This window comes from Salvia splendens, chromosome 4 (assembly GCF_004379255.2).
Source record: "Salvia splendens isolate huo1 chromosome 4, SspV2, whole genome shotgun sequence".
Taxonomy (NCBI): domain Eukaryota; kingdom Viridiplantae; phylum Streptophyta; class Magnoliopsida; order Lamiales; family Lamiaceae; genus Salvia; species Salvia splendens.
In genome coordinates, this window is record NC_056035.1 from 8,969,173 (window position 1) to 8,994,022 (window position 24,850).

Consider the following 24,850-nt stretch of genomic DNA (forward strand, 5'->3'; position numbering starts at 1 on the left):
AGTTGTATCCTTGATCCACTGGAAGCCTCAAATTGGCAAGGCGTGGAAGAAGTATTGCCACTCGAAGAAAATAAGGTACACAACTTTTACTTTAGACGTGTCTACTAGATGAAACTCCACATATGATATGTTGCAATCTACATTGGAGCATATAGAATATTTAGTTGATTTTTATAGAACTTACCCTGTTGATGATTTATATCTAACATCTTCTTGTTGGGATCAAAGCATGAGCTTGTTTAAGTTATTCATAGGTTTTCGAAATGCCACTATTGAGTTATCGGGTGTGTATTATTGCACATCCGTTCGTGTTTTAGAACATTGCATGATCATACCACTTGGTTTAAAAACTGCAATGAAAAATTCCACAAACAATCTTGAGTTAATGTGTGTTTTATATTATATGGTTGAAAATGGCTCAAGTATTTCAACGAGATCCCCACGGTTTTTTTGCTTGCCAAAGTTTTGGATCCAAAGTGAAAACTAGTTAGTACTTTCAAAATTTTAGAATTTTATTACAACAATTTGGATTCTATTGATCTTGAACCACTCCGAGCTTTGCAAACTGATGAGGACGACGACAACTACATAAACCTAGCCCAAACATTCCAAATAAACATCCCCCACCTCCCAAGCCTCCAAAGAACTTTTGAGTTCGACTTGCGGGCTCTCTTTCATGATTACGAAACCAAGTACAACCGTACCCACCAAGTGAGACCTAGACCCCCGTCAAACACATAACTTTGGCTTCTTCCAAGTTGATGACCCCGACGCCCAATCCCAATTGGCGGACCTATACGGCTTTAGCAGCGGAGGAAGGACGGCAAATTCGACAAGTGAGTTAGACTTATATTTTGACTCACACTTTTCATTCAATGAGGAAGAAGGAGGTCCATTTCCCCAACAAATCGACGTCCTAGATTGGTGGGGATCACACGAGAAAGATTTTCTCATCCTTGCATCAATGGCCAAGGAGATCTTTTCGGTTCCGGCTTCCACTGTCGCCGTCGAGTCCGCCTTTAGTGTCGGAGGCAACGTCTTGGACGACAGAAGAAGTAGACTCACCGGGAAAAACATGGAAGCCACCATGTTACTTGATGATTGGTGCTCCGCCGAAATTAGAGACCAAGAACCGGATTGGAACATCAAGTAGTACAACCCGACCAAGACTACTTCCCCGACGAAGAAGAGTAGGCGCGCCGCCAATTCCTACGATCAAGCCAAATAGGTAAGCAAGGTAAGAGAGCTACGTGGACTTTGATTCCAAAATGCAATTGAGCATTGAGGATACGTAGGCATCTCAACTTAAATTTTAAATTTAAGTTGAGCTCAAGTCCTTTTCCTTTATTTTTTCCCCTTTGTTTCGAATATGTAATTTGTAAATTGTAATCAAGACTTTAAGTCTTTTGTAATTTATAATTTTTAAGTTGTAATTTGTAAATTTTAAGTTGTAATTTGTAGTTTTAAAGTTGGAATTTGTAAATTTTTAGTTGTAATTTGTAATTTTAAAGTTGTAATTTGCAATTTTAAAGTTATAATTTGTATCAATAAAATTGCATTGCATTTGTACATCGCTTTATTCTAATTTTATTTATACAAATATATTTACATTTTTTACTAGAATTACAAATTCACAATGTATTAAAAAAAAATTTTGAACCGCCGAACCGGCCCGGAATAGGACATGCAATGGCGGTTCCGCCGGTTCAAGTGAACCGGCGGTTCCGGTTCCTGAACCGTGAACCGCCGATCCTTGGCCGGGCCGGTTCAGGTTCACCTATTTTTTTGAACCGGAACCGGCGGTTCCGAACCGTGGTGACGTCTACATGCGCTAAGTTTTTCTTGTCTGGCACGTGCATGCAGCATATATATATATATAGGGGTGCGTTATAATGATAACCTCAATTTCCGTAATAACCCTATAACTAAATCTGGACCACACATTTTTTAAATCACGCGGTCTAGATTAAAACTTAGATTTGTCACGCCCGCATTTCCTAAGGATAGAAAACACGGTTGATCGTGACTAGGGGAGGATTAAAGAAACGGGGAAGAAAGGGGAAAACAACACAAATCGACCATAGCTCAAAACAAATGAGAATAGCTCGAATAAAATCAGAGTATCTCAACAATCAACAACTCAAAAGAAACAATATTTAGCGGAAGCTTTTGAGAGAATGAATATGCCACGTGTGAAGACATGACACATTCTAAACACTTAATTTCTTCAACGGTCTTGCTCAAAACCCACCGCACCCGTCAAGCTCAACCTGCAATTTTTAAAAAGAAAAGCAGGGCTGAGTACTTGATGCACTCAGTGGACTCATGCCGAAAACATTTTATAAAAAGTATTTATCATGCCACCATTGAGTGACCTTGGGGTTTTAACTTTAGAAATTTCCCAAGACACTAAAATCATTTCCATCGTAAAACTCGTGACTGCAGTCATTTTCCCATAGATGTCTACCATATCTGATCCATTGATGACAAGGAACGTGGCCACATTCCAAGTCACTAGACCGGCCGACCCAAAAGACGGCTCACGATCTCCATAGGTGTACACTAGCCTGAATAGGGACTCACTCCCTAGACAGACCCGAATTCGATTATCCATTGATGGCAAAAGCCACATCAGATAGGTTTCCATAGAATAAAACAAAACACGGCATGACAAATATTCATATCATTTTCACATAAAAATATACTTAGGGCATAGCCCTTATTTAAAAAGAAAGCCCACCTCGTTCGTTTAAAGCTTTAACTTGTGTGTCATTCTGTCCTCGAAAAGCGTGTGTGAAGTCACCCATAGATTTAAAGTACTCCGGCCCAATCTTCCATTACTCTAACTCCTTATCAATAAAGTAGGCCCAAATATTTTAAGTAATGCATTAGGCCCAAAGAATTAAATCAATAAGGCCCAATATTCCATTTTATTAATATGGCCCAAAAAATTAGATAAAACAAGGACTAAAGCTTTTTCACTTTTTCTCAACTTACGCGGACAGTGAACTCAATTTGAAGTCCCTTTCTTCTTCTCGATCTCTCCCTCCGTCTCTCATCTCTCTCAAAAATCTTCTCTCCGGCAAAACTCGGCACCGCCGCTGCCACCATTCTTCGCCGACGCGAGCTGCTGCATCAAGCACCGCCGTTCGGATCTGAATTGCGGCGAGTCTCCGTCAATGCCTTCCTCGCGCTGCTGCTGTCCCTCCTTCGTGACATTGCTGCTGTCTGCTGCTCGTGTAGTGGCATCCGCCGTTGTTCCTCCGTCGCTCCGGAGTGGAGCAACACTGCCGTTGTGGTCCAGATCGGTCATCATCGCTGTCGGAGTGGAGGAGCTCTGCCGTCGCGGTCCAGATCGGTTGTCGTCAGCTGCTGCCCGTCGGTCAGCCTGTTCACCGCAGACGTCGCTCGATTCTCCCACCGCCGCTGCTGTTCGGTTCGTGGGTTGCGCAGTCCGCTCGCCGCTGCTGCTCTCAGTCCGCCGCAAAAATAGAGAATCTGAATTGAACCCCATCAACCTCCTCTTTCTCGGCTTGGTCACGGTGACTCAGCACCGGGCCTGCTCGTCAATAGCCACTCACCGCCGCCTCTGTATCTGCTGTCCGCTGCTACGCCGTCGTGAAACTCCAGCACCGCCGTCACCGTCGCTCAGCTCGGCTTTCGTCATCGTCTTCGCCCTACTACCTCAGCGGCAATCGGCGCCGCCCACTTCTCTCCTTTCTAACTCTCTAGGTTTCTTCTCTCTCTTTTTTTTACTGGGTGACGTGTGGGGTGAATATATATACATGGTTGAAATTGTTTTTTTTTATTGCTTCCTATTTCTAAGGAAACAGATTTGAACAAAAGATTTGGGAAGAAGCATATCGGGTATGGTCTTATGTTGGGCTTTTCCAAAATTGGGCTCAAAAGGAAGAAATAAAAATGTATTTTGGACTCATAACAATTGGGTTCTAAAAGTGAAATACTTCTTTCGACAAATAAATAAAGGCGAAAAATTTTCAGATGCGTAACGATGTCCTTTCGAGAATAAACAAAAAAGTCGGGTGTTACAATCTACTCATCTTAACAAAAATTTCGTCCCGAAATTTGCTTACGTCCTTCGAATATAGAATTTCTCCATCATCTTGTCTTCCAAGCAGCTTCCTCATGTCGTTTAATTAACATTGTAGTTGCTAGTTGTATTTTAATAATATTCTTGGCATGCTGTAAGCGCGTTTCTCGTAAAACATTTTAATCCTCGTGCTTCTTTGTCTGCTATAAAGGTCGTCTCCATCGTGTCGCCACTTTTAGCAATATTATGCGAGATAATGTTATATTAATTTGCATCGCGAGTATGATCTCTTGTCATTGTATAGCTACATCACTTAGCATCAGCTCTTCTTGTCTCGCACATTTTCGTGTTTGAAGCTTCATTTCGTCTTCTCTATCCTCATCTTCTTGAAATCTTCCTCGTATTCTTTTGTTCTTGTCGTTCAGGGAAAACGTAGGAAATAGTAAAATAGTTCACATATCAAACTTGCTCCAACGTTTCACGCCATTCCAAGAATAAAAAAAGTTTCATGGTTCACCGGCCTCCATTCGCACTCTCGATCTCCTTGCCTCGTATTTTTGACAAATCGGGGATTCGTCCCACATTTTCAGATTCTCGTTCATTTTTGTCAGTTGGGAAAGTGATAGATTATTTCAACTTAAAACTACGATTCGCGCATACACAATCTAGTCTACAACATAAGCACTCTATGTTCGCAACATACTTCATCATCTCACATCTCAACATCTGTAACACCCCTTACCCGGTAGGTAACCCACCGAATAAGTGATGTCACGTTTCAGTATCGAAAACCCGTGCTGAAATTTTTCCTTTTTCTTTTTAGCTTAAAAGCATAATTAAAATCTATTACATTTAAAAACTTAACATTTATCCAGCGGAAGGTTAAAGATTAAACTATTACATAACATGCCACGACTACTAAACCAAGTTGACCACCAGTGACTCGCCAAAGATGCAAAGCTGCGCAACACCACTGACATAATGTCGACTCTAACCTGCAGGGGGAAAAGAGGGGGAGTGAGCTCGAAAGCCCAGTAGCAATATCCAAACTACAGAATCCAACCCTCTCAGCTAAGACAATAGTAACTATAATAACTACATTATTTCCTTTTTAATCTTTTGCTTGTTTTCATTTCAATTTCACAGATTTCCAAAATTACTTACAATCACATTATATCAAACTTATTTGTATTATCGTCATACAACTTTTCCATATATTCTTACTCATGTCTCTTCAGAGATTTCATTCTTAATGCCATTTCCTTATTATCTTGACTTAATATTACAATATATATATTCCAAATTCTCAGAATTTTCACACCAAAGCATACCTGTTCAGATACCCATATATATTCATCATATCATCCTCGTCATATTTCTCTTATGGTCTCTTGATAACATATTCATATATTTATTTCTATACTACAACATTTTCATTGTATCTTATAGCTTTGGTTTCTCCAGATTTCGCATATCATCATATATAATTTCGTATCACATTTTTCTCATTTTACCATTTATTTTCGTATACTATTCTTCCGTGTTAATTACCCCGAGCGGGGACCGTTCAACATAAAATATCATCAATTCAGCTCCCCCCCTGTTCAATATTCATCCAAAATCACATCCATGTAATCAAACTTCTAATTCAAATATCAAACAACGACAAATGAAGGCCTATGATCGCGTAAACGTCAATATATCGAAATTTAATCGGTTAGTTTTCCTACCCCCGAGTGAATGAAATTTCAGCCCTTCAACATCAACATATACTCAAGTTCAAGGTATAAAAATAGAATAGGAAGAAAGGGCTACCTCGATTTGCTGGCGGATACAAGATTACCCGATCGATTTACCGATTAAATGACAAATATTTGGAAATTAAAAAGCTTAAGCTTTTGGTCTTCCATGGAGAGGGGGAGGACGTGCTTGTGGCTGAAATGAGGGGGGGTTTGGAGTTGATGATAGACAAAAGAATTCTCTAGAGAATTCTAATCATTATTTAATTATTTAGTTAGTTTTTAAATAAATTAATTATCTTGTAACATTTTATTGCCCTATCATATGATATCACATTTAGGAACTCTTTATATCATCATTTAGCATTTAAATTCTAGTTCAAGGCAAAATTATTCCTGTCTATATCTTCAAAAGTTTCGCCGATCGTTTTCGTTAAAAACTGAAATTATCGGCGATAGAAATTTTTTTAATTACCTTCAAATGGCCCAAAACAATTCCTCACATTATCAACAATTATTCTAGGCCATAATTTGTAATTTATAAAATTATTACCCCTTAGCTTCGATTTATGATTTTACACGGACAAAAGAAATTTCCGAAAATTGACTAATCGGCATTTCGTATCAAATTTATACCTTACGGTTTAACTTAACTATTATTCCTCACCACATATCCAAACCTTTTATTGGTGCCTATAATTCGGGATGTTACAACTCATCCCCCCTAAAAGGAATTTCGTCCTCGAAATTCCCTCGGGTTTACATCATTCCTATAAGCGTCGCATATACGTATGCCATTCCACGACATCCTATATCCTCATCTACATAGCGTATCCTCACTTCCATAACCAAACACAGAATGACATACAAAATCACATAATCACATCTTAACACATAGCAACATTTTGCGATCACATAATAATATTATCATTATCTCTAATATATTTCAAGCACATTTGTCACATTATCATTTCTTTACATAGTAATTTCCATGTTATTTGCATCTTTTCTTTGTCCACATGAGGCGCACATATCATATTCATCACGCATATGTATATTTCACATACTCATCATATATTGTATAGTCCCAATTGCATAGTCCCTATTCGGGCACTTATAGCCGACGAAGGGTGCATTTCACTTTCCACATATCATCATTTCATTACGTTTTCCTTTATTATCATTCACAACACTTCTTATCTTTTCCCTTTTTCCTTTCTTAAGTCATCATGTAACATCATTCTCTTCATGTATTATCACTTATCAGTTTATTTACCACAACTTCGTATTAATTTATCTGATCAATTTCTAGCAAAAATTGGGCAGCGTTTTCTCTATAACCAGTGCTTCCCCAAAACCAACAAGATACAATGTTAATCACAGATTATCAAATCAAACCACCAAATCACAACATAATTCAAATATCAAGTCAGTATTCATCAACAACCATATTTATTTTCAAAACTCATTCTTATCCATAACTAACACATTTACAGATCACAGACAACACTTTCAACCAGAATACCATTTTATATCATATAGCTCAATTTCAAACTCATATTTTTAGACATATCTTATCATATACTATACAGCTCGCTTAGAGCATACATTCCCATTTTCCATTTCATTTCTGAATCATCATTCGGTTCTAACATTTATATAGCTCGTATTCGAGCGCACACATAATTCTCACGGAGTTCACATTTCCAATCATATAATTTATTGTCTTGCACGATTATTCAGTTCATATTTCCATCACATCACGTCATATCTCATATTGCCCGATTCGAAGTACACATGTAATCCATATAGGGGCACACATGTTCAGATCATATCATTTATTTCTTATTCGTCGCATTTTCTCATTCGCACATTTATGGTTTTATTCATATAATGCCTTATAGTTTCATATGTTTTCATATCAATATTTATCATTTTGCCAAACACATTTCCTTTCACATATTTCTATACTTTTGTTTATCATTATAGGATATTACTTTATGACTCTTAATCCATCTTATATCAGACAATCCACATACCTTTGTGAATTTTCGTGTTACACTTTTATATCATGATGGTCACTTAGTCTATAACTTACTTTCTTTCCATATCATTCCTTTAACTCATTTTCTTCTCTTTTACTTATACTCTTTCATAATCTGCATATATTTATTAGTATCTTTCATTAGGACATACTTTTCATCAACATTTTCAGACCCATCCTCCCTGAATTTTTTTTTTAAAATCTTTTACACATACCGACGCTACCGAGATTAGAGCTATATGGGGTGGCCAGTCCCATATAACATCTTTCTCGGTCACACGGGAAACTATGTCCCGTACCTTGTTAACTTCTTTCCACTTTAGACATAAGCAGCTGCATCGAGTCACTGGTACTAACAGACAATTAAACCTATGTGGCATGTTTCTACACACTTTACTGAATCACTTCTTTCCAGAACCGCCTAAACCTAGGCTCTGATACCAAAACTTGTAACACCCCTTACCCGGTAGGTAACCCACCGAATAAGTGATGTCACGTTTCAGTATCGAAAACCCGTGCTGAAATTTTTCCTTTTTCTTTTTAGCTTAAAAGCATAATTAAAATCTATTACATTTAAAAACTTAACATTTATCCAGCGGAAGGTTAAAGATTAAACTATTACATAACATGCCACGACTACTAAACCAAGTTGACCACCAGTGACTCGCCAAAGATGCAAAGCTGCGCAACACCACTGACATAATGTCGACTCTAACCTGCAGGGGGGAAAGAGGGGGAGTGAGCTCGAAAGCCCAGTAGCAATATCCAAACTATAGAATCCAACCCTCTCAGCTAAGACAATAGTAACTATAATAACTACATTATTTCCTTTTTAATCTTTTGCTTGTTTTCATTTCAATTTCACAGATTTCCAAAATTACTTACAATCACATTATATCAAACTTATTTGTATTATCGTCATACAACTTTTCCATATATTCTTACTCATGTCTCTTCAGAGATTTCATTCTTAATGCCATTTCCTTATTATCTTGACTTAATATTACAATATATATATTCCAAATTCTCAGAATTTTCACACCAAAGCATACCTGTTCAGATACCCATATATATTCATCATATCATCCTCGTCATATTTCTCTTATGGTCTCTTGATAACATATTCATATATTTATTTCTATACTACAACATTTTCATTGTATCTTATAGCTTTGGTTTCTCCAGATTTCGCATATCATCATATATAATTTCGTATCACATTTTTCTCATTTTACCATTTATTTTCGTATACTATTCTTCCGTGTTAATTACCCCGAGCGGGGACCGTTCAACATAAAATATCATTTCCTCCGTGAGGACTGATCAACAATCATATCATATATCATATTTCACAAATCACATATCACATATCACATATTACAGATCCTTTATTCACAAGTCATCAGATATTAATTTTTTCTTATCTTATCATATATTACAGATCATTTATTCAGAAATCATCAGATATTATTTTATCTTATATTATCATATATCACATATTACAGATTACAGATCATTTATTCAGAAATCATCAGATATTATTTTATCTTATATTATCATATATCACAGATTACAGCTTACAGATCATTTATTCAGAAATCATCAGATATTATTTTATCTTATATTATCATATATCACAGATTACAGATTACAGATCATTTATTCAGAAATCATCAGATATTATTTTATCTTATATTATCATATATCACAGATTACAGCTTACATATCATTTATTCAGAAATCATCAGATATTATTTTATCTTATATTATCATATATCACAGATTACAGATTACAGATCCTTTATTCAGAAATCATCAGATATTATTTTATCTTATAGCCCCAATATCTACTTGGTTTCAGGCAGGGTACACGGACCAGATCAGAAACAGAATCAGATGCAGACGCGGATTTTGTCCTCGAGAGGACTCCGCACAGACCACCCATAGGGTGCAGACAGATAATCAGACCACCCATGAGGGTGCAGACATATAATCAGACCACCCATGAGGGTGCGGACAGATAATTAGACCACCCATTAGGGTGCAGATCAGACAGATCAGATAGGGGCCCATCAGATAACAGACGATCCTCGCTTCGGTTATCCAGAAGACGAGTGATCACAGATAATGCAGCGCTGCTGTCCTATGGCATGCCAATTGTACCCAACACATTTGACCAAGCAAACGGGACGTTTTATTTCATATTCTTCTTTCAAATCTCTTTTTCACATTTATTCCATTTCCAAATATCACTTCAGATAATCATTCTTATCGAATTCACAGACACTCTTTTTCATATATATTCAGATATTTTTTTTCATAATCTATTCAGACATATTTCACATTATTCAGATCTTCATAATTTATTACATTTCATTGCATATCGTATCCATTGTCTTTTATTCATATTCGTACCATTTTTTTTCCACAGATCATTCACATTTAAATTAATAAGAATCATAATAATCCACATATTAAATTATAAGCATATTTAAGCACATTATTTAATAACATCTCACATATAATCACATTATAGCACACATCATCTCAACCTAAAGAATCGAAAACCATAGAGAGGATACGCTACCTCGCAGGCTTATGAACATAAGCCTATTTCACCTTGATACTTCTCTACCCTCTAAATCCACTCCTTTGTGATCAAAACGCACTATATGCTCCTTCGCTTTATGCATAATATAAATAGCGTACCAATTAATAACTCATATTTACCCATGATCATGTTTTCATCATTAAATCATCTAAATAAATTAATTTGCTATATTAACTTAAATCATCTAACTATACAACTGCACTGGACTGATTCGTCATAAAAATTCTATATTCATTCGGAAGGATTTAGAGGCTTGACCTAATATTTTTAAATGCCCAAAGAAGTATAGTTTATAATCCAACAAGATTCATTCAAAAATTTCTAATGGTTTGAGAGATATTCTCCTTTTACCAGAGACTAACAAAATCGAACAGTTTCTGGCAACATTTTCTACACAATTTTTATAAATAGTATTTGTACTCTTTAATTAGTCACAAAATTCAGAGAACAACGAGACACCTTATAGTTAATTTAGAAATTATGAAATCAAGTTTTCATTGATCTTAAATGCCCTGAATAATTCGGATAGAACATACTAAAATATGGCAGTTTACCACAATTTTGACAGTTTCCGGCGGTATTGTCTTAACAATTTATACATGCAGTAACTGAACTCCTAAATTATCCATAAAATTCAGGGGACCTCAAGACTAAATATAGTTATTTTTAAAATTGTTAAACAAAAGTTTTAACCTTTCTTAAAATGCTTAATAATTCAAACTAGGAGGCGGCAGATTAGAGAGTTTGATTCTTCTCAAGCTTTTATCTCAAACCCAACCATTCCACATCAAATATCATCAATTCAGCTCCCCCCCTGTTCAATATTCATCCAAAATCACATCCATGTAATCAAACTTCTAATTCAAATATCAAACAACGACAAATGAAGGCCTATGATCGCGTAAACGTCAATATATCGAAATTTAATCGGTTAGTTTTCCTACCCCCGAGTGAATGAAATTTCAGCCCTTCAACATCAACATATACTCAAGTTCAAGGTATAAAAATAGAATAGGAAGAAAGGGCTACCTCGATTTGCTGGCGGATACAAGATTACCCGATCGATTTACCGATTAAATGACAAATATTTGGAAATTAAAAAGCTTAAGCTTTTGGTCTTCCATGGAGAGGGGGAGGACGTGCTTGTGGCTGAAATGAGGGGGGGTTTGGAGTTGATGATAGACAAAAGAATTCTCTAGAGAATTCTAATCATTATTTAATTATTTAGTTAGTTTTTAAATAAATTAATTATCTTGTAACATTTTATTGCCCTATCATATGATATCACATTTAGGAACTCTTTATATCATCATTTAGCATTTAAATTCTAGTTCAAGGCAAAATTATTCCTGTCTATATCTTCAAAAGTTTCGCCGATCGTTTTCGTTAAAAACTGAAATTATCGGCGATAGAAATTTTTTTAATTACCTTCAAATGGCCCAAAACAATTCCTCACATTATCAACAATTATTCTAGGCCATAATTTGTAATTTATAAAATTATTACCCCTTAGCTTCGATTTATGATTTTACACGGACAAAAGAAATTTCCGAAAATTGACTAATCGGCATTTCGTATCAAATTTATACCTTACGGTTTAACTTAACTACTATTCCTCACCACATATCCAAACCTTTTATTGGTGCCTATAATTCGGGATGTTACAACTCATCCCCCCTAAAAGGAATTTCGTCCTCGAAATTCCCTCGGGTTTACATCATTCCTATAAGCGTCGCATATACGTATGCCATTCCACGACATCCTATATCCTCATCTACATAGCGTATCCTCACTTCCATAACCAAACACAGAATGACATACAAAATCACATAATCACATCTTAACACATAGCAACATTTTGCGATCACATAATAATATTATCATTATCTCTAATATATTTCAAGCACATTTGTCACATTATCATTTCTTTACATAGTAATTTCCATGTTATTTGCATCTTTTCTTTGTCCACATGAGGCGCACATATCATATTCATCACGCATATGTATATTTCACATACTCATCATATATTGTATAGTCCCAATTGCATAGTCCCTATTCGGGCACTTATAGCCGACGAAGGGTGCATTTCACTTTCCACATATCATCATTTCATTACGTTTTCCTTTATTATCATTCACAACACTTCTTATCTTTTCCCTTTTTCCTTTCTTAAGTCATCATGTAACATCATTCTCTTCATGTATTATCACTTATCAGTTTATTTACCACAACTTCGTATTAATTTATCTGATCAATTTCTAGCAAAAATTGGGCAGCGTTTTCTCTATAACCAGTGCTTCCCCAAAACCAACAAGATACAATGTTAATCACAGATTATCAAATCAAACCACCAAATCACAACATAATTCAAATATCAAGTCAGTATTCATCAACAACCATATTTATTTTCAAAACTCATTCTTATCCATAACTAACACATTTACAGATCACAGACAACACTTTCAACCAGAATACCATTTTATATCATATAGCTCAATTTCAAACTCATATTTTTAGACATATCTTATCATATACTATACAGCTCGCTTAGAGCATACATTCCCATTTTCCATTTCATTTCTGAATCATCATTCGGTTCTAACATTTATATAGCTCGTATTCGAGCGCACACATAATTCTCACGGAGTTCACATTTCCAATCATATAATTTATTGTCTTGCACGATTATTCAGTTCATATTTCCATCACATCACGTCATATCTCATATTGCCCGATTCGAAGTACACATGTAATCCATATAGGGGCACACATGTTCAGATCATATCATTTATTTCTTATTCGTCGCATTTTCTCATTCGCACATTTATGGTTTTATTCATATAATGCCTTATAGTTTCATATGTTTTCATATCAATATTTATCATTTTGCCAAACACATTTCCTTTCACATATTTCTATACTTTTGTTTATCATTATAGGATATTACTTTATGACTCTTAATCCATCTTATATCAGACAATCCACATACCTTTGTGAATTTTCGTGTTACACTTTTATATCATGATGGTCACTTAGTCTATAACTTACTTTCTTTCCATATCATTCCTTTAACTCATTTTCTTCTCTTTTACTTATACTCTTTCATAATCTGCATATATTTATTAGTATCTTTCATTAGGACATACTTTTCATCAACATTTTCAGACCCATCCTCCCTGAATTTTTTTTTTAAATCTTTTACACATACCGACGCTACCGAGATTAGAGCTATATGGGGTGGCCAGTCCCATATAACATCTTTCTCGGTCACACGGGAAACTATGTCCCGTACCTTGTTAACTTCTTTCCACTTTAGACATAAGCAGCTGCATCGAGTCACTGGTACTAACAGACAATTAAACCTATGTGGCATGTTTCTACACACTTTACTGAATCACTTCTTTCCAGAACCGCCTAAACCTAGGCTCTGATACCAAAACTTGTAACACCCCTTACCCGGTAGGTAACCCACCGAATAAGTGATGTCACGTTTCAGTATCGAAAACCCGTGCTGAAATTTTTCCTTTTTCTTTTTAGCTTAAAAGCATAATTAAAATCTATTACATTTAAAAACTTAACATTTATCCAGCGGAAGGTTAAAGATTAAACTATTACATAACATGCCACGACTACTAAACCAAGTTGACCACCAGTGACTCGCCAAAGATGCAAAGCTGCGCAACACCACTGACATAATGTCGACTCTAACCTGCAGGGGGGAAAGAGGGGGAGTGAGCTCGAAAGCCCAGTAGCAATATCCAAACTATAGAATCCAACCCTCTCAGCTAAGACAATAGTAACTATAATAACTACATTATTTCCTTTTTAATCTTTTGCTTGTTTTCATTTCAATTTCACAGATTTCCAAAATTACTTACAATCACATTATATCAAACTTATTTGTATTATCGTCATACAACTTTTCCATATATTCTTACTCATGTCTCTTCAGAGATTTCATTCTTAATGCCATTTCCTTATTATCTTGACTTAATATTACAATATATATATTCCAAATTCTCAGAATTTTCACACCAAAGCATACCTGTTCAGATACCCATATATATTCATCATATCATCCTCGTCATATTTCTCTTATGGTCTCTTGATAACATATTCATATATTTATTTCTATACTACAACATTTTCATTGTATCTTATAGCTTTGGTTTCTCCAGATTTCGCATATCATCATATATAATTTCGTATCACATTTTTCTCATTTTACCATTTATTTTCGTATACTATTCTTCCGTGTTAATTACCCCGAGCGGGGACCGTTCAACATAAAATATCATTTCCTCCGTGAGGACTGATCAACAATCATATCATATATCATATTTCACAAATCACATATCACATATCACATATTACAGATCCTTTATTCACAAGTCATCAGATATTAATTTTTTCTTATCTTATCATATATTACAGATCATTTATTCAGAAATCATCAGATATTATTTTATCTTATATTATCATATATCACATATTACAGATTACAGATCATTTATTCAGAAATCATCAGATATTATTTTATCTTATATTATCATATATCACAGATTACAGCTTACAGATCATTTATTCAGAAATCATCAGATATTATTTTATCTTATATTATCATATATCACAGATTACAGATTACAGATCATTTATTCAGAAATCATCAGATATTATTTTATCTTATATTATCATATATCACAGATTACAGCTTACATATCATTTATTCAGAAATCATCAGATATTATTTTATCTTATATTATCATATATCACAGATTACAGATTACAGATCCTTTATTCAGAAATCATCAGATATTATTTTATCTTATAGCCCCAATATCTACTTGGTTTCAGGCAGGGTACACGGACCAGATCAGAAACAGAATCAGATGCAGACGCGGATTTTGTCCTCGAGAGGACTCCGCACAGACCACCCATAGGGTGCAGACAGATAATCAGACCACCCATGAGGGTGCAGACATATAATCAGACCACCCATGAGGGTGCGGACAGATAATTAGACCACCCATTAGGGTGCAGATCAGACAGATCAGATAGGGGCCCATCAGATAACAGGACGATCCTCGCTTCGGTTATCCAGAAGACGAGTGATCACAGATAATGCAGCGCTGCTGTCCTATGGCATGCCAATTGTACCCAACACATTTGACCAAGCAAACGGGACGTTTTATTTCATATTCTTCTTTCAAATCTCTTTTTCACATTTATTCCATTTCCAAATATCACTTCAGATAATCATTCTTATCGAATTCACAGACACTCTTTTTCATATATATTCAGATATTTTTTTTCATAATCTATTCAGACATATTTCACATTATTCAGATCTTCATAATTTATTACATTTCATTGCATATCGTATCCATTGTCTTTTATTCATATTCGTACCATTTTTTTTCCACAGATCATTCACATTTAAATTAATAAGAATCATAATAATCCACATATTAAATTATAAGCATATTTAAGCACATTATTTAATAACATCTCACATATAATCACATTATAGCACACATCATCTCAACCTAAAGAATCGAAAACCATAGAGAGGATACGCTACCTCGCAGGCTTATGAACATAAGCCTATTTCACCTTGATACTTCTCTACCCTCTAAATCCACTCCTTTGTGATCAAAACGCACTATATGCTCCTTCGCTTTATGCATAATATAAATAGCGTACCAATTAATAACTCATATTTACCCATGATCATGTTTTCATCATTAAATCATCTAAATAAATTAATTTGCTATATTAACTTAAATCATCTAACTATACAACTGCACTGGACTGATTCGTCATAAAAATTCTATATTCATTCGGAAGGATTTAGAGGCTTGACCTAATATTTTTAAATGCCCAAAGAAGTATAGTTTATAATCCAACAAGATTCATTCAAAAATTTCTAATGGTTTGAGAGATATTCTCCTTTTACCAGAGACTAACAAAATCGAACAGTTTCTGGCAACATTTTCTACACAATTTTTATAAATAGTATTTGTACTCTTTAATTAGTCACAAAATTCAGAGAACAACGAGACACCTTATAGTTAATTTAGAAATTATGAAATCAAGTTTTCATTGATCTTAAATGCCCTGAATAATTCGGATAGAACATACTAAAATATGGCAGTTTACCACAATTTTGACAGTTTCCGGCGGTATTGTCTTAACAATTTATACATGCAGTAACTGAACTCCTAAATTATCCATAAAATTCAGGGGACCTCAAGACTAAATATAGTTATTTTTAAAATTGTTAAACAAAAGTTTTAACCTTTCTTAAAATGCTTAATAATTCAAACTAGGAGGCGGCAGATTAGAGAGTTTGATTCTTCTCAAGCTTTTATCTCAAACCCAACCATTCCACATCAAATATCATCAATTCAGCTCCCCCCCTGTTCAATATTCATCCAAAATCACATCCATGTAATCAAACTTCTAATTCAAATATCAAACAACGACAAATGAAGGCCTATGATCGCGTAAACGTCAATATATCGAAATTTAATCGGTTAGTTTTCCTACCCCCGAGTGAATGAAATTTCAGCCCTTCAACATCAACATATACTCAAGTTCAAGGTATAAAAATAGAATAGGAAGAAAGGGCTACCTCGATTTGCTGGCGGATACAAGATTACCCCGATCGATTTACCGATTAAATGACAAATATTTGGAAATTAAAAAGCTTAAGCTTTTGGTCTTCCATGGAGAGGGGGAGGACGTGCTTGTGGCTGAAATGAGGGGGGGTTTGGAGTTGATGATAGACAAAAGAATTCTCTAGAGAATTCTAATCATTATTTAATTATTTAGTTAGTTTTTAAATAAATTAATTATCTTGTAACATTTTATTGCCCTATCATATGATATCACATTTAGGAACTCTTTATATCATCATTTAGCATTTAAATTCTAGTTCAAGGCAAAATTATTCCTGTCTATATCTTCAAAAGTTTCGCCGATCGTTTTCGTTAAAAACTGAAATTATCGGCGATAGAAATTTTTTTAATTACCTTCAAATGGCCCAAAACAATTCCTCACATTATCAACAATTATTCTAGGCCATAATTTGTAATTTATAAAATTATTACCCCTTAGCTTCGATTTATGATTTTACACGGACAAAAGAAATTTCCGAAAATTGACTAATCGGCATTTCGTATCAAATTTATACCTTACGGTTTAACTTAACTACTATTCCTCACCACATATCCAAACCTTTTATTGGTGCCTATAATTCGGGATGTTACAACTCATCCCCCCTAAAAGGAATTTCGTCCTCGAAATTCCCTCGGGTTTACATCATTCCTATAAGCGTCGCATATACGTATGCCATTCCACGACATCCTATATCCTCATCTACATAGCGTATCCTCACTTCCATAACCAAACACAGAATGACATACAAAATCACATAATCACATCTTAACACATAGCAACATTTTGCGATCACATAATAATATTATCATTATCTCTAATATATTTCAAGCACATTTGTCACATTATCATTTCTTTACATAGTAATTTCCATGTTATTTGCATCTTTTCTTTGTCCACATGAGGCGCACATATCATATTCATCACGCATATGTATATTTCACATACTCATCATATATTGTATAGTCCCAATTGCATAGTCCCTATTCGGGCACTTATAGCCGACGAAGGGTGCATTTCACTTTCCACATATCATCATTTCATTACGTTTTCCTTTATTATCATTCACAACACTTCTTATCTTTTCCCTTTTTCCTTTCTTAAGTCATCATGTAACATCATTCTCTTCATGTATTATCACTTATCAGTTTATTTACCACAACTTCGTATTAATTTATCTGATCAATTTCTAGCAAAAATTGGGCAGCGTTTTCTCTATAACCAGTGCTTCCCCAAAACCAACAAGATACAATGTTAATCACAGATTATCAAATCAAACCACCAAATCACAACATAATTCAAATATCAAGTCAGTATTCATCAACAACCATATTTATTTTCAAAACTCATTCTTATCCATAACTAACACATTTACAGATCACAGACAACACTTTCAACCAGAATACCATTTTATATCATATAGCTCAATTTCAAACTCATATTTTTAGACATATCTTATCATATACTATACAGCTCGCTTAGAGCATACATTCCCATTTTCCATTTCATTTCTGAATCATCATTCGGTTCTAACATTTATATAGCTCGTATTCGAGCGCACACATAATTCTCACGGAGTTCACATTTCCAATCATATAATTTATTGTCTTGCACGATTATTCAGTTCATATTTCCATCACATCACGTCATATCTCATATTGCCCGATTCGAAGTACACATGTAATCCATATAGGGGCACACATGTTCAGATCATATCATTTATTTCTTATTCGTCGCATTTTCTCATTCGCACATTTATGGTTTTATTCATATAATGCCTTATAGTTTCATATGTTTTCATATCAATATTTATCATTTTGCCAAACACATTTCCTTTCACATATTTCTATACTTTTGTTTATCATTATAGGATATTACTTTATGACTCTTAATCCATCTTATATCAGACAATCCACATACCTTTGTGAATTTTCGTGTTACACTTTTATATCATGATGGTCACTTAGTCTATAACTTACTTTCTTTCCATATCATTCCTTTAACTCATTTTCTTCTCTTTTACTTATACTCTTTCATAATCTGCATATATTTATTAGTATCTTTCATTAGGACATACTTTTCATCAACATTTTCAGACCCATCCTCCCTGAATTTTTTTTTTAAATCTTTTACACATACCGACGCTACCGAGATTAGAGCTATATGGGGTGGCCAGTCCCATATAACATCTTTCTCGGTCACACGGGAAACTATGTCCCGTACCTTGTTAACTTCTTTCCACTTTAGACATAAGCAGCTGCATCGAGTCACTGGTACTAACAGACAATTAAACCTATGTGGCATGTTTCTACACACTTTACTGAATCACTTCTTTCCAGAACCGCCTAAACCTAGGCTCTGATACCAAAACTTGTAACACCCCTTACCCGGTAGGTAACCCACCGAATAAGTGATGTCACGTTTCAGTATCGAAAACCCGTGCTGAAATTTTTCCTTTTTCTTTTTAGCTTAAAAGCATAATTAAAATCTATTACATTTAAAAACTTAACATTTATCCAGCGGAAGGTTAAAGATTAAACTATTACATAACATGCCACGACTACTAAACCAAGTTGACCACCAGTGACTCGCCAAAGATGCAAAGCTGCGCAACACCACTGACATAATGTCGACTCTAACCTGCAGGGGGGAAAGAGGGGGAGTGAGCTCGAAAGCCCAGTAGCAATATCCAAACTATAGAATCCAACCCTCTCAGCTAAGACAATAGTAACTATAATAACTACATTATTTCCTTTTTAATCTTTTGCTTGTTTTCATTTCAATTTCACAGATTTCCAAAATTACTTACAATCACATTATATCAAACTTATTTGTATTATCGTCATACAACTTTTCCATATATTCTTACTCATGTCTCTTCAGAGATTTCATTCTTAATGCCATTTCCTTATTATCTTGACTTAATATTACAATATATATATTCCAAATTCTCAGAATTTTCACACCAAAGCATACCTGTTCAGATACCCATATATATTCATCATATCATCCTCGTCATATTTCTCTTATGGTCTCTTGATAACATATTCATATATTTATTTCTATACTACAACATTTTCATTGTATCTTATAGCTTTGGTTTCTCCAGATTTCGCATATCATCATATATAATTTCGTATCACATTTTTCTCATTTTACCATTTATTTTCGTATACTATTCTTCCGTGTTAATTACCCCGAGCGGGGACCGTTCAACATAAAATATCATTTCCTCCGTGAGGACTGATCAACAATCATATCATATATCATATTTCACAAATCACATATCACATATCACATATTACAGATCCTTTATTCACAAGTCATCAGATATTAATTTTTTCTTATCTTATCATATATTACAGATCATTTATTCAGAAATCATCAGATATTATTTTATCTTATATTATCATATATCACATATTACAGATTACAGATCATTTATTCAGAAATCATCAGATATTATTTTATCTTATATTATCATATATCACAGATTACAGCTTACAGATCATTTATTCAGAAATCATCAGATATTATTTTATCTTATATTATCATATATCACAGATTACAGATTACAGATCATTTATTCAGAAATCATCAGATATTATTTTATCTTATATTATCATATATCACAGATTACAGCTTACATATCATTTATTCAGAAATCATCAGATATTATTTTATCTTATATTATCATATATCACAGATTACAGATTACAGATCCTTTATTCAGAAATCATCAGATATTATTTTATCTTATAGCCCCAATATCTACTTGGTTTCAGGCAGGGTACACGGACCAGATCAGAAACAGAATCAGATGCAGACGCGGATTTTGTCCTCGAGAGGACTCCGCACAGACCACCCATAGGGTGCAGACAGATAATCAGACCACCCATGAGGGTGCAGACATATAATCAGACCACCCATGAGGGTGCGGACAGATAATTAGACCACCCATTAGGGTGCAGATCAGACAGATCAGATAGGGGCCCATCAGATAACAGACGATCCTCGCTTCGGTTATCCAGAAGACGAGTGATCACAGATAATGCAGCGCTGCTGTCCTATGGCATGCCAATTGTACCCAACACATTTGACCAAGCAAACGGGACGTTTTATTTCATATTCTTCTTTCAAATCTCTTTTTCACATTTATTCCATTTCCAAATATCACTTCAGATAATCATTCTTATCGAATTCACAGACACTCTTTTTCATATATATTCAGATATTTTTTTTCATAATCTATTCAGACATATTTCACATTATTCAGATCTTCATAATTTATTACATTTCATTGCATATCGTATCCATTGTCTTTTATTCATATTCGTACCATTTTTTTTCCACAGATCATTCACATTTAAATTAATAAGAATCATAATAATCCACATATTAAATTATAAGCATATTTAAGCACATTATTTAATATCATCTCACATATAATCACATTATAGCACACATCATCTCAACCTAAAGAATCGAAAACCATAGAGAGGATACGCTACCTCGCAGGCTTATGAACATAAGCCTATTTCACCTTGATACTTCTCTACCCTCTAAATCCACTCCTTTGTGATCAAAACGCACTATATGCTCCTTCGCTTTATGCATAATATAAATAGCGTACCAATTAATAACTCATATTTACCCATGATCATGTTTTCATCATTAAATCATCTAAATAAATTAATTTGCTATATTAACTTAAATCATCTAACTATACAACTGCACTGGACTGATTCGTCATAAAAATTCTATATTCATTCGGAAGGATTTAGAGGCTTGACCTAATATTTTTAAATGCCCAAAGAAGTATAGTTTATAATCCAACAAGATTCATTCAAAAATTTCTAATGGTTTGAGAGATATTCTCCTTTTACCAGAGACTAACAAAATCGAACAGTTTCTGGCAACATTTTCTACACAATTTTTATAAATAGTATTTGTACTCTTTAATTAGTCACAAAATTCAGAGAACAACGAGACACCTTATAGTTAATTTAGAAATTATGAAATCAAGTTTTCATTGATCTTAAATGCCCTGAATAATTCGGATAGAACATACTAAAATATGGCAGTTTACCACAATTTTGACAGTTTCCGGCGGTATTGTCTTAACAATTTATACATGCAGTAACTGAACTCCTAAATTATCCATAAAATTCAGGGGACCTCAAGACTAAATATAGTTATTTTTAAAATTGTTAAACAAAAGTTTTAACCTTTCTTAAAATGCTTAATAATTCAAACTAGGAGGCGGCAGATTAGAGAGTTTGATTCTTCTCAAGCTTTTATCTCAAACCCAACCATTCCACATCAAATATCATCAATTCAGCTCCCCCCCTGTTCAATATTCATCCAAAATCACATCCATGTAATCAAACTTCTAATTCAAATATCAAACAACGACAAATGAAGGCCTATGATCGCGTAAACGTCAATATATCGAAATTTAATCGGTTAGTTTTCCTACCCCCGAGTGAATGAAATTTCAGCCCTTCAACATCAACATATACTCAAGTTCAAGGTATAAAAATAGAATAGGAAGAAAGGGCTACCTCGATTTGCTGGCGGATACAAGATTACCCGATCGATTTACCGATTAAATGACAAATATTTGGAAATTAAAAAGCTTAAGCTTTTGGTCTTCCATGGAGAGGGGGAGGACGTGCTTGTGGCTGAAATGAGGGGGGGCTTGGAGTTGATGATAGACAAAAGAATTCTCTAGAGAATTCTAATCATTATTTAATTATTTAGTTAGTTTTTAAATAAATTAATTATCTTGTAACATTTTATTGCCCTATCATATGATATCACATTTAGGAACTCTTTATATCATCATTTAGCATTTAAATTCTAGTTCAAGGCAAAATTATTCCTGTCTATATCTTCAAAAGTTTCGCCGATCGTTTTCGTTAAAAACTGAAATTATCGGCGATAGAAATTTTTTTAATTACCTTCAAATGGCCCAAAACAATTCCTCACATTATCAACAATTATTCTAGGCCATAATTTGTAATTTATAAAATTATTACCCCTTAGCTTCGATTTATGATTTTACACGGACAAAAGAAATTTCCGAAAATTGACTAATCGGCATTTCGTATCAAATTTATACCTTACGGTTTAACTTAACTACTATTCCTCACCACATATCCAAACCTTTTATTGGTGCCTATAATTCGGGATGTTACAACTCATCCCCCCTAAAAGGAATTTCGTCCTCGAAATTCCCTCGGGTTTACATCATTCCTATAAGCGTCGCATATACGTATGCCATTCCACGACATCCTATATCCTCATCTACATAGCGTATCCTCACTTCCATAACCAAACACAGAATGACATACAAAATCACATAATCACATCTTAACACATAGCAACATTTTGCGATCACATAATAATATTATCATTATCTCTAATATATTTCAAGCACATTTGTCACATTATCATTTCTTTACATAGTAATTTCCATGTTATTTGCATCTTTTCTTTGTCCACATGAGGCGCACATATCATATTCATCACGCATATGTATATTTCACATACTCATCATATATTGTATAGTCCCAATTGCATAGTCCCTATTCGGGCACTTATAGCCGACGAAGGGTGCATTTCACTTTCCACATATCATCATTTCATTACGTTTTCCTTTATTATCATTCACAACACTTCTTATCTTTTCCCTTTTTCCTTTCTTAAGTCATCATGTAACATCATTCTCTTCATGTATTATCACTTATCAGTTTATTTACCACAACTTCGTATTAATTTATCTGATCAATTTCTAGCAAAAATTGGGCAGCGTTTTCTCTATAACCAGTGCTTCCCCAAAACCAACAAGATACAATGTTAATCACAGATTATCAAATCAAACCACCAAATCACAACATAATTCAAATATCAAGTCAGTATTCATCAACAACCATATTTATTTTCAAAACTCATTCTTATCCATAACTAACACATTTACAGATCACAGACAACACTTTCAACCAGAATACCATTTTATATCATATAGCTCAATTTCAAACTCATATTTTTAGACATATCTTATCATATACTATACAGCTCGCTTAGAGCATACATTCCCATTTTCCATTTCATTTCTGAATCATCATTCGGTTCTAACATTTATATAGCTCGTATTCGAGCGCACACATAATTCTCACGGAGTTCACATTTCCAATCATATAATTTATTGTCTTGCACGATTATTCAGTTCATATTTCCATCACATCACGTCATATCTCATATTGCCCGATTCGAAGTACACATGTAATCCATATAGGGGCACACATGTTCAGATCATATCATTTATTTCTTATTCGTCGCATTTTTCTCATTCGCACATTTATGGTTTTATTCATATAATGCCTTATAGTTTCATATGTTTTCATATCAATATTTATCATTTTGCCAAACACATTTCCTTTCACATATTTCTATACTTTTGTTTATCATTATAGGATATTACTTTATGACTCTTAATCCATCTTATATCAGACAATCCACATACCTTTGTGAATTTTCGTGTTACACTTTTATATCATGATGGTCACTTAGTCTATAACTTACTTTCTTTCCATATCATTCCTTTAACTCATTTTCTTCTCTTTTACTTATACTCTTTCATAATCTGCATATATTTATTAGTATCTTTCATTAGGACATACTTTTCATCAACATTTTCAGACCCATCCTCCCTGAATTTT

General features: G+C 34.3%; 1 long non-coding RNA gene across 3 annotated transcripts; it reads right to left on the reverse strand.

The window, feature by feature from the left end:
• Positions 1-4,846: 4,846 nt before the first annotated feature.
• LOC121798383 lies at positions 4,847-24,468 on the reverse strand. Of its 3 annotated transcripts, none has more exons than XR_006050042.1 (8): positions 22,691-24,468; positions 21,638-21,733; positions 17,083-19,766; positions 16,030-16,125; positions 11,475-14,157; positions 10,422-10,517; positions 5,867-8,550; positions 4,847-5,046 (listed from the first exon to the last, which is right to left on the reverse strand). It is a non-coding gene; the product is annotated as an uncharacterized LOC121798383 (long non-coding RNA). The 3 variants fall into 3 exon arrangements; XR_006050041.1 differs by having other exon boundaries at positions 5,566-8,550; XR_006050043.1 differs by lacking the exon at positions 16,030-16,125 and having other exon boundaries at positions 5,566-8,550.
• Positions 24,469-24,850: the final 382 nt, after the last annotated feature.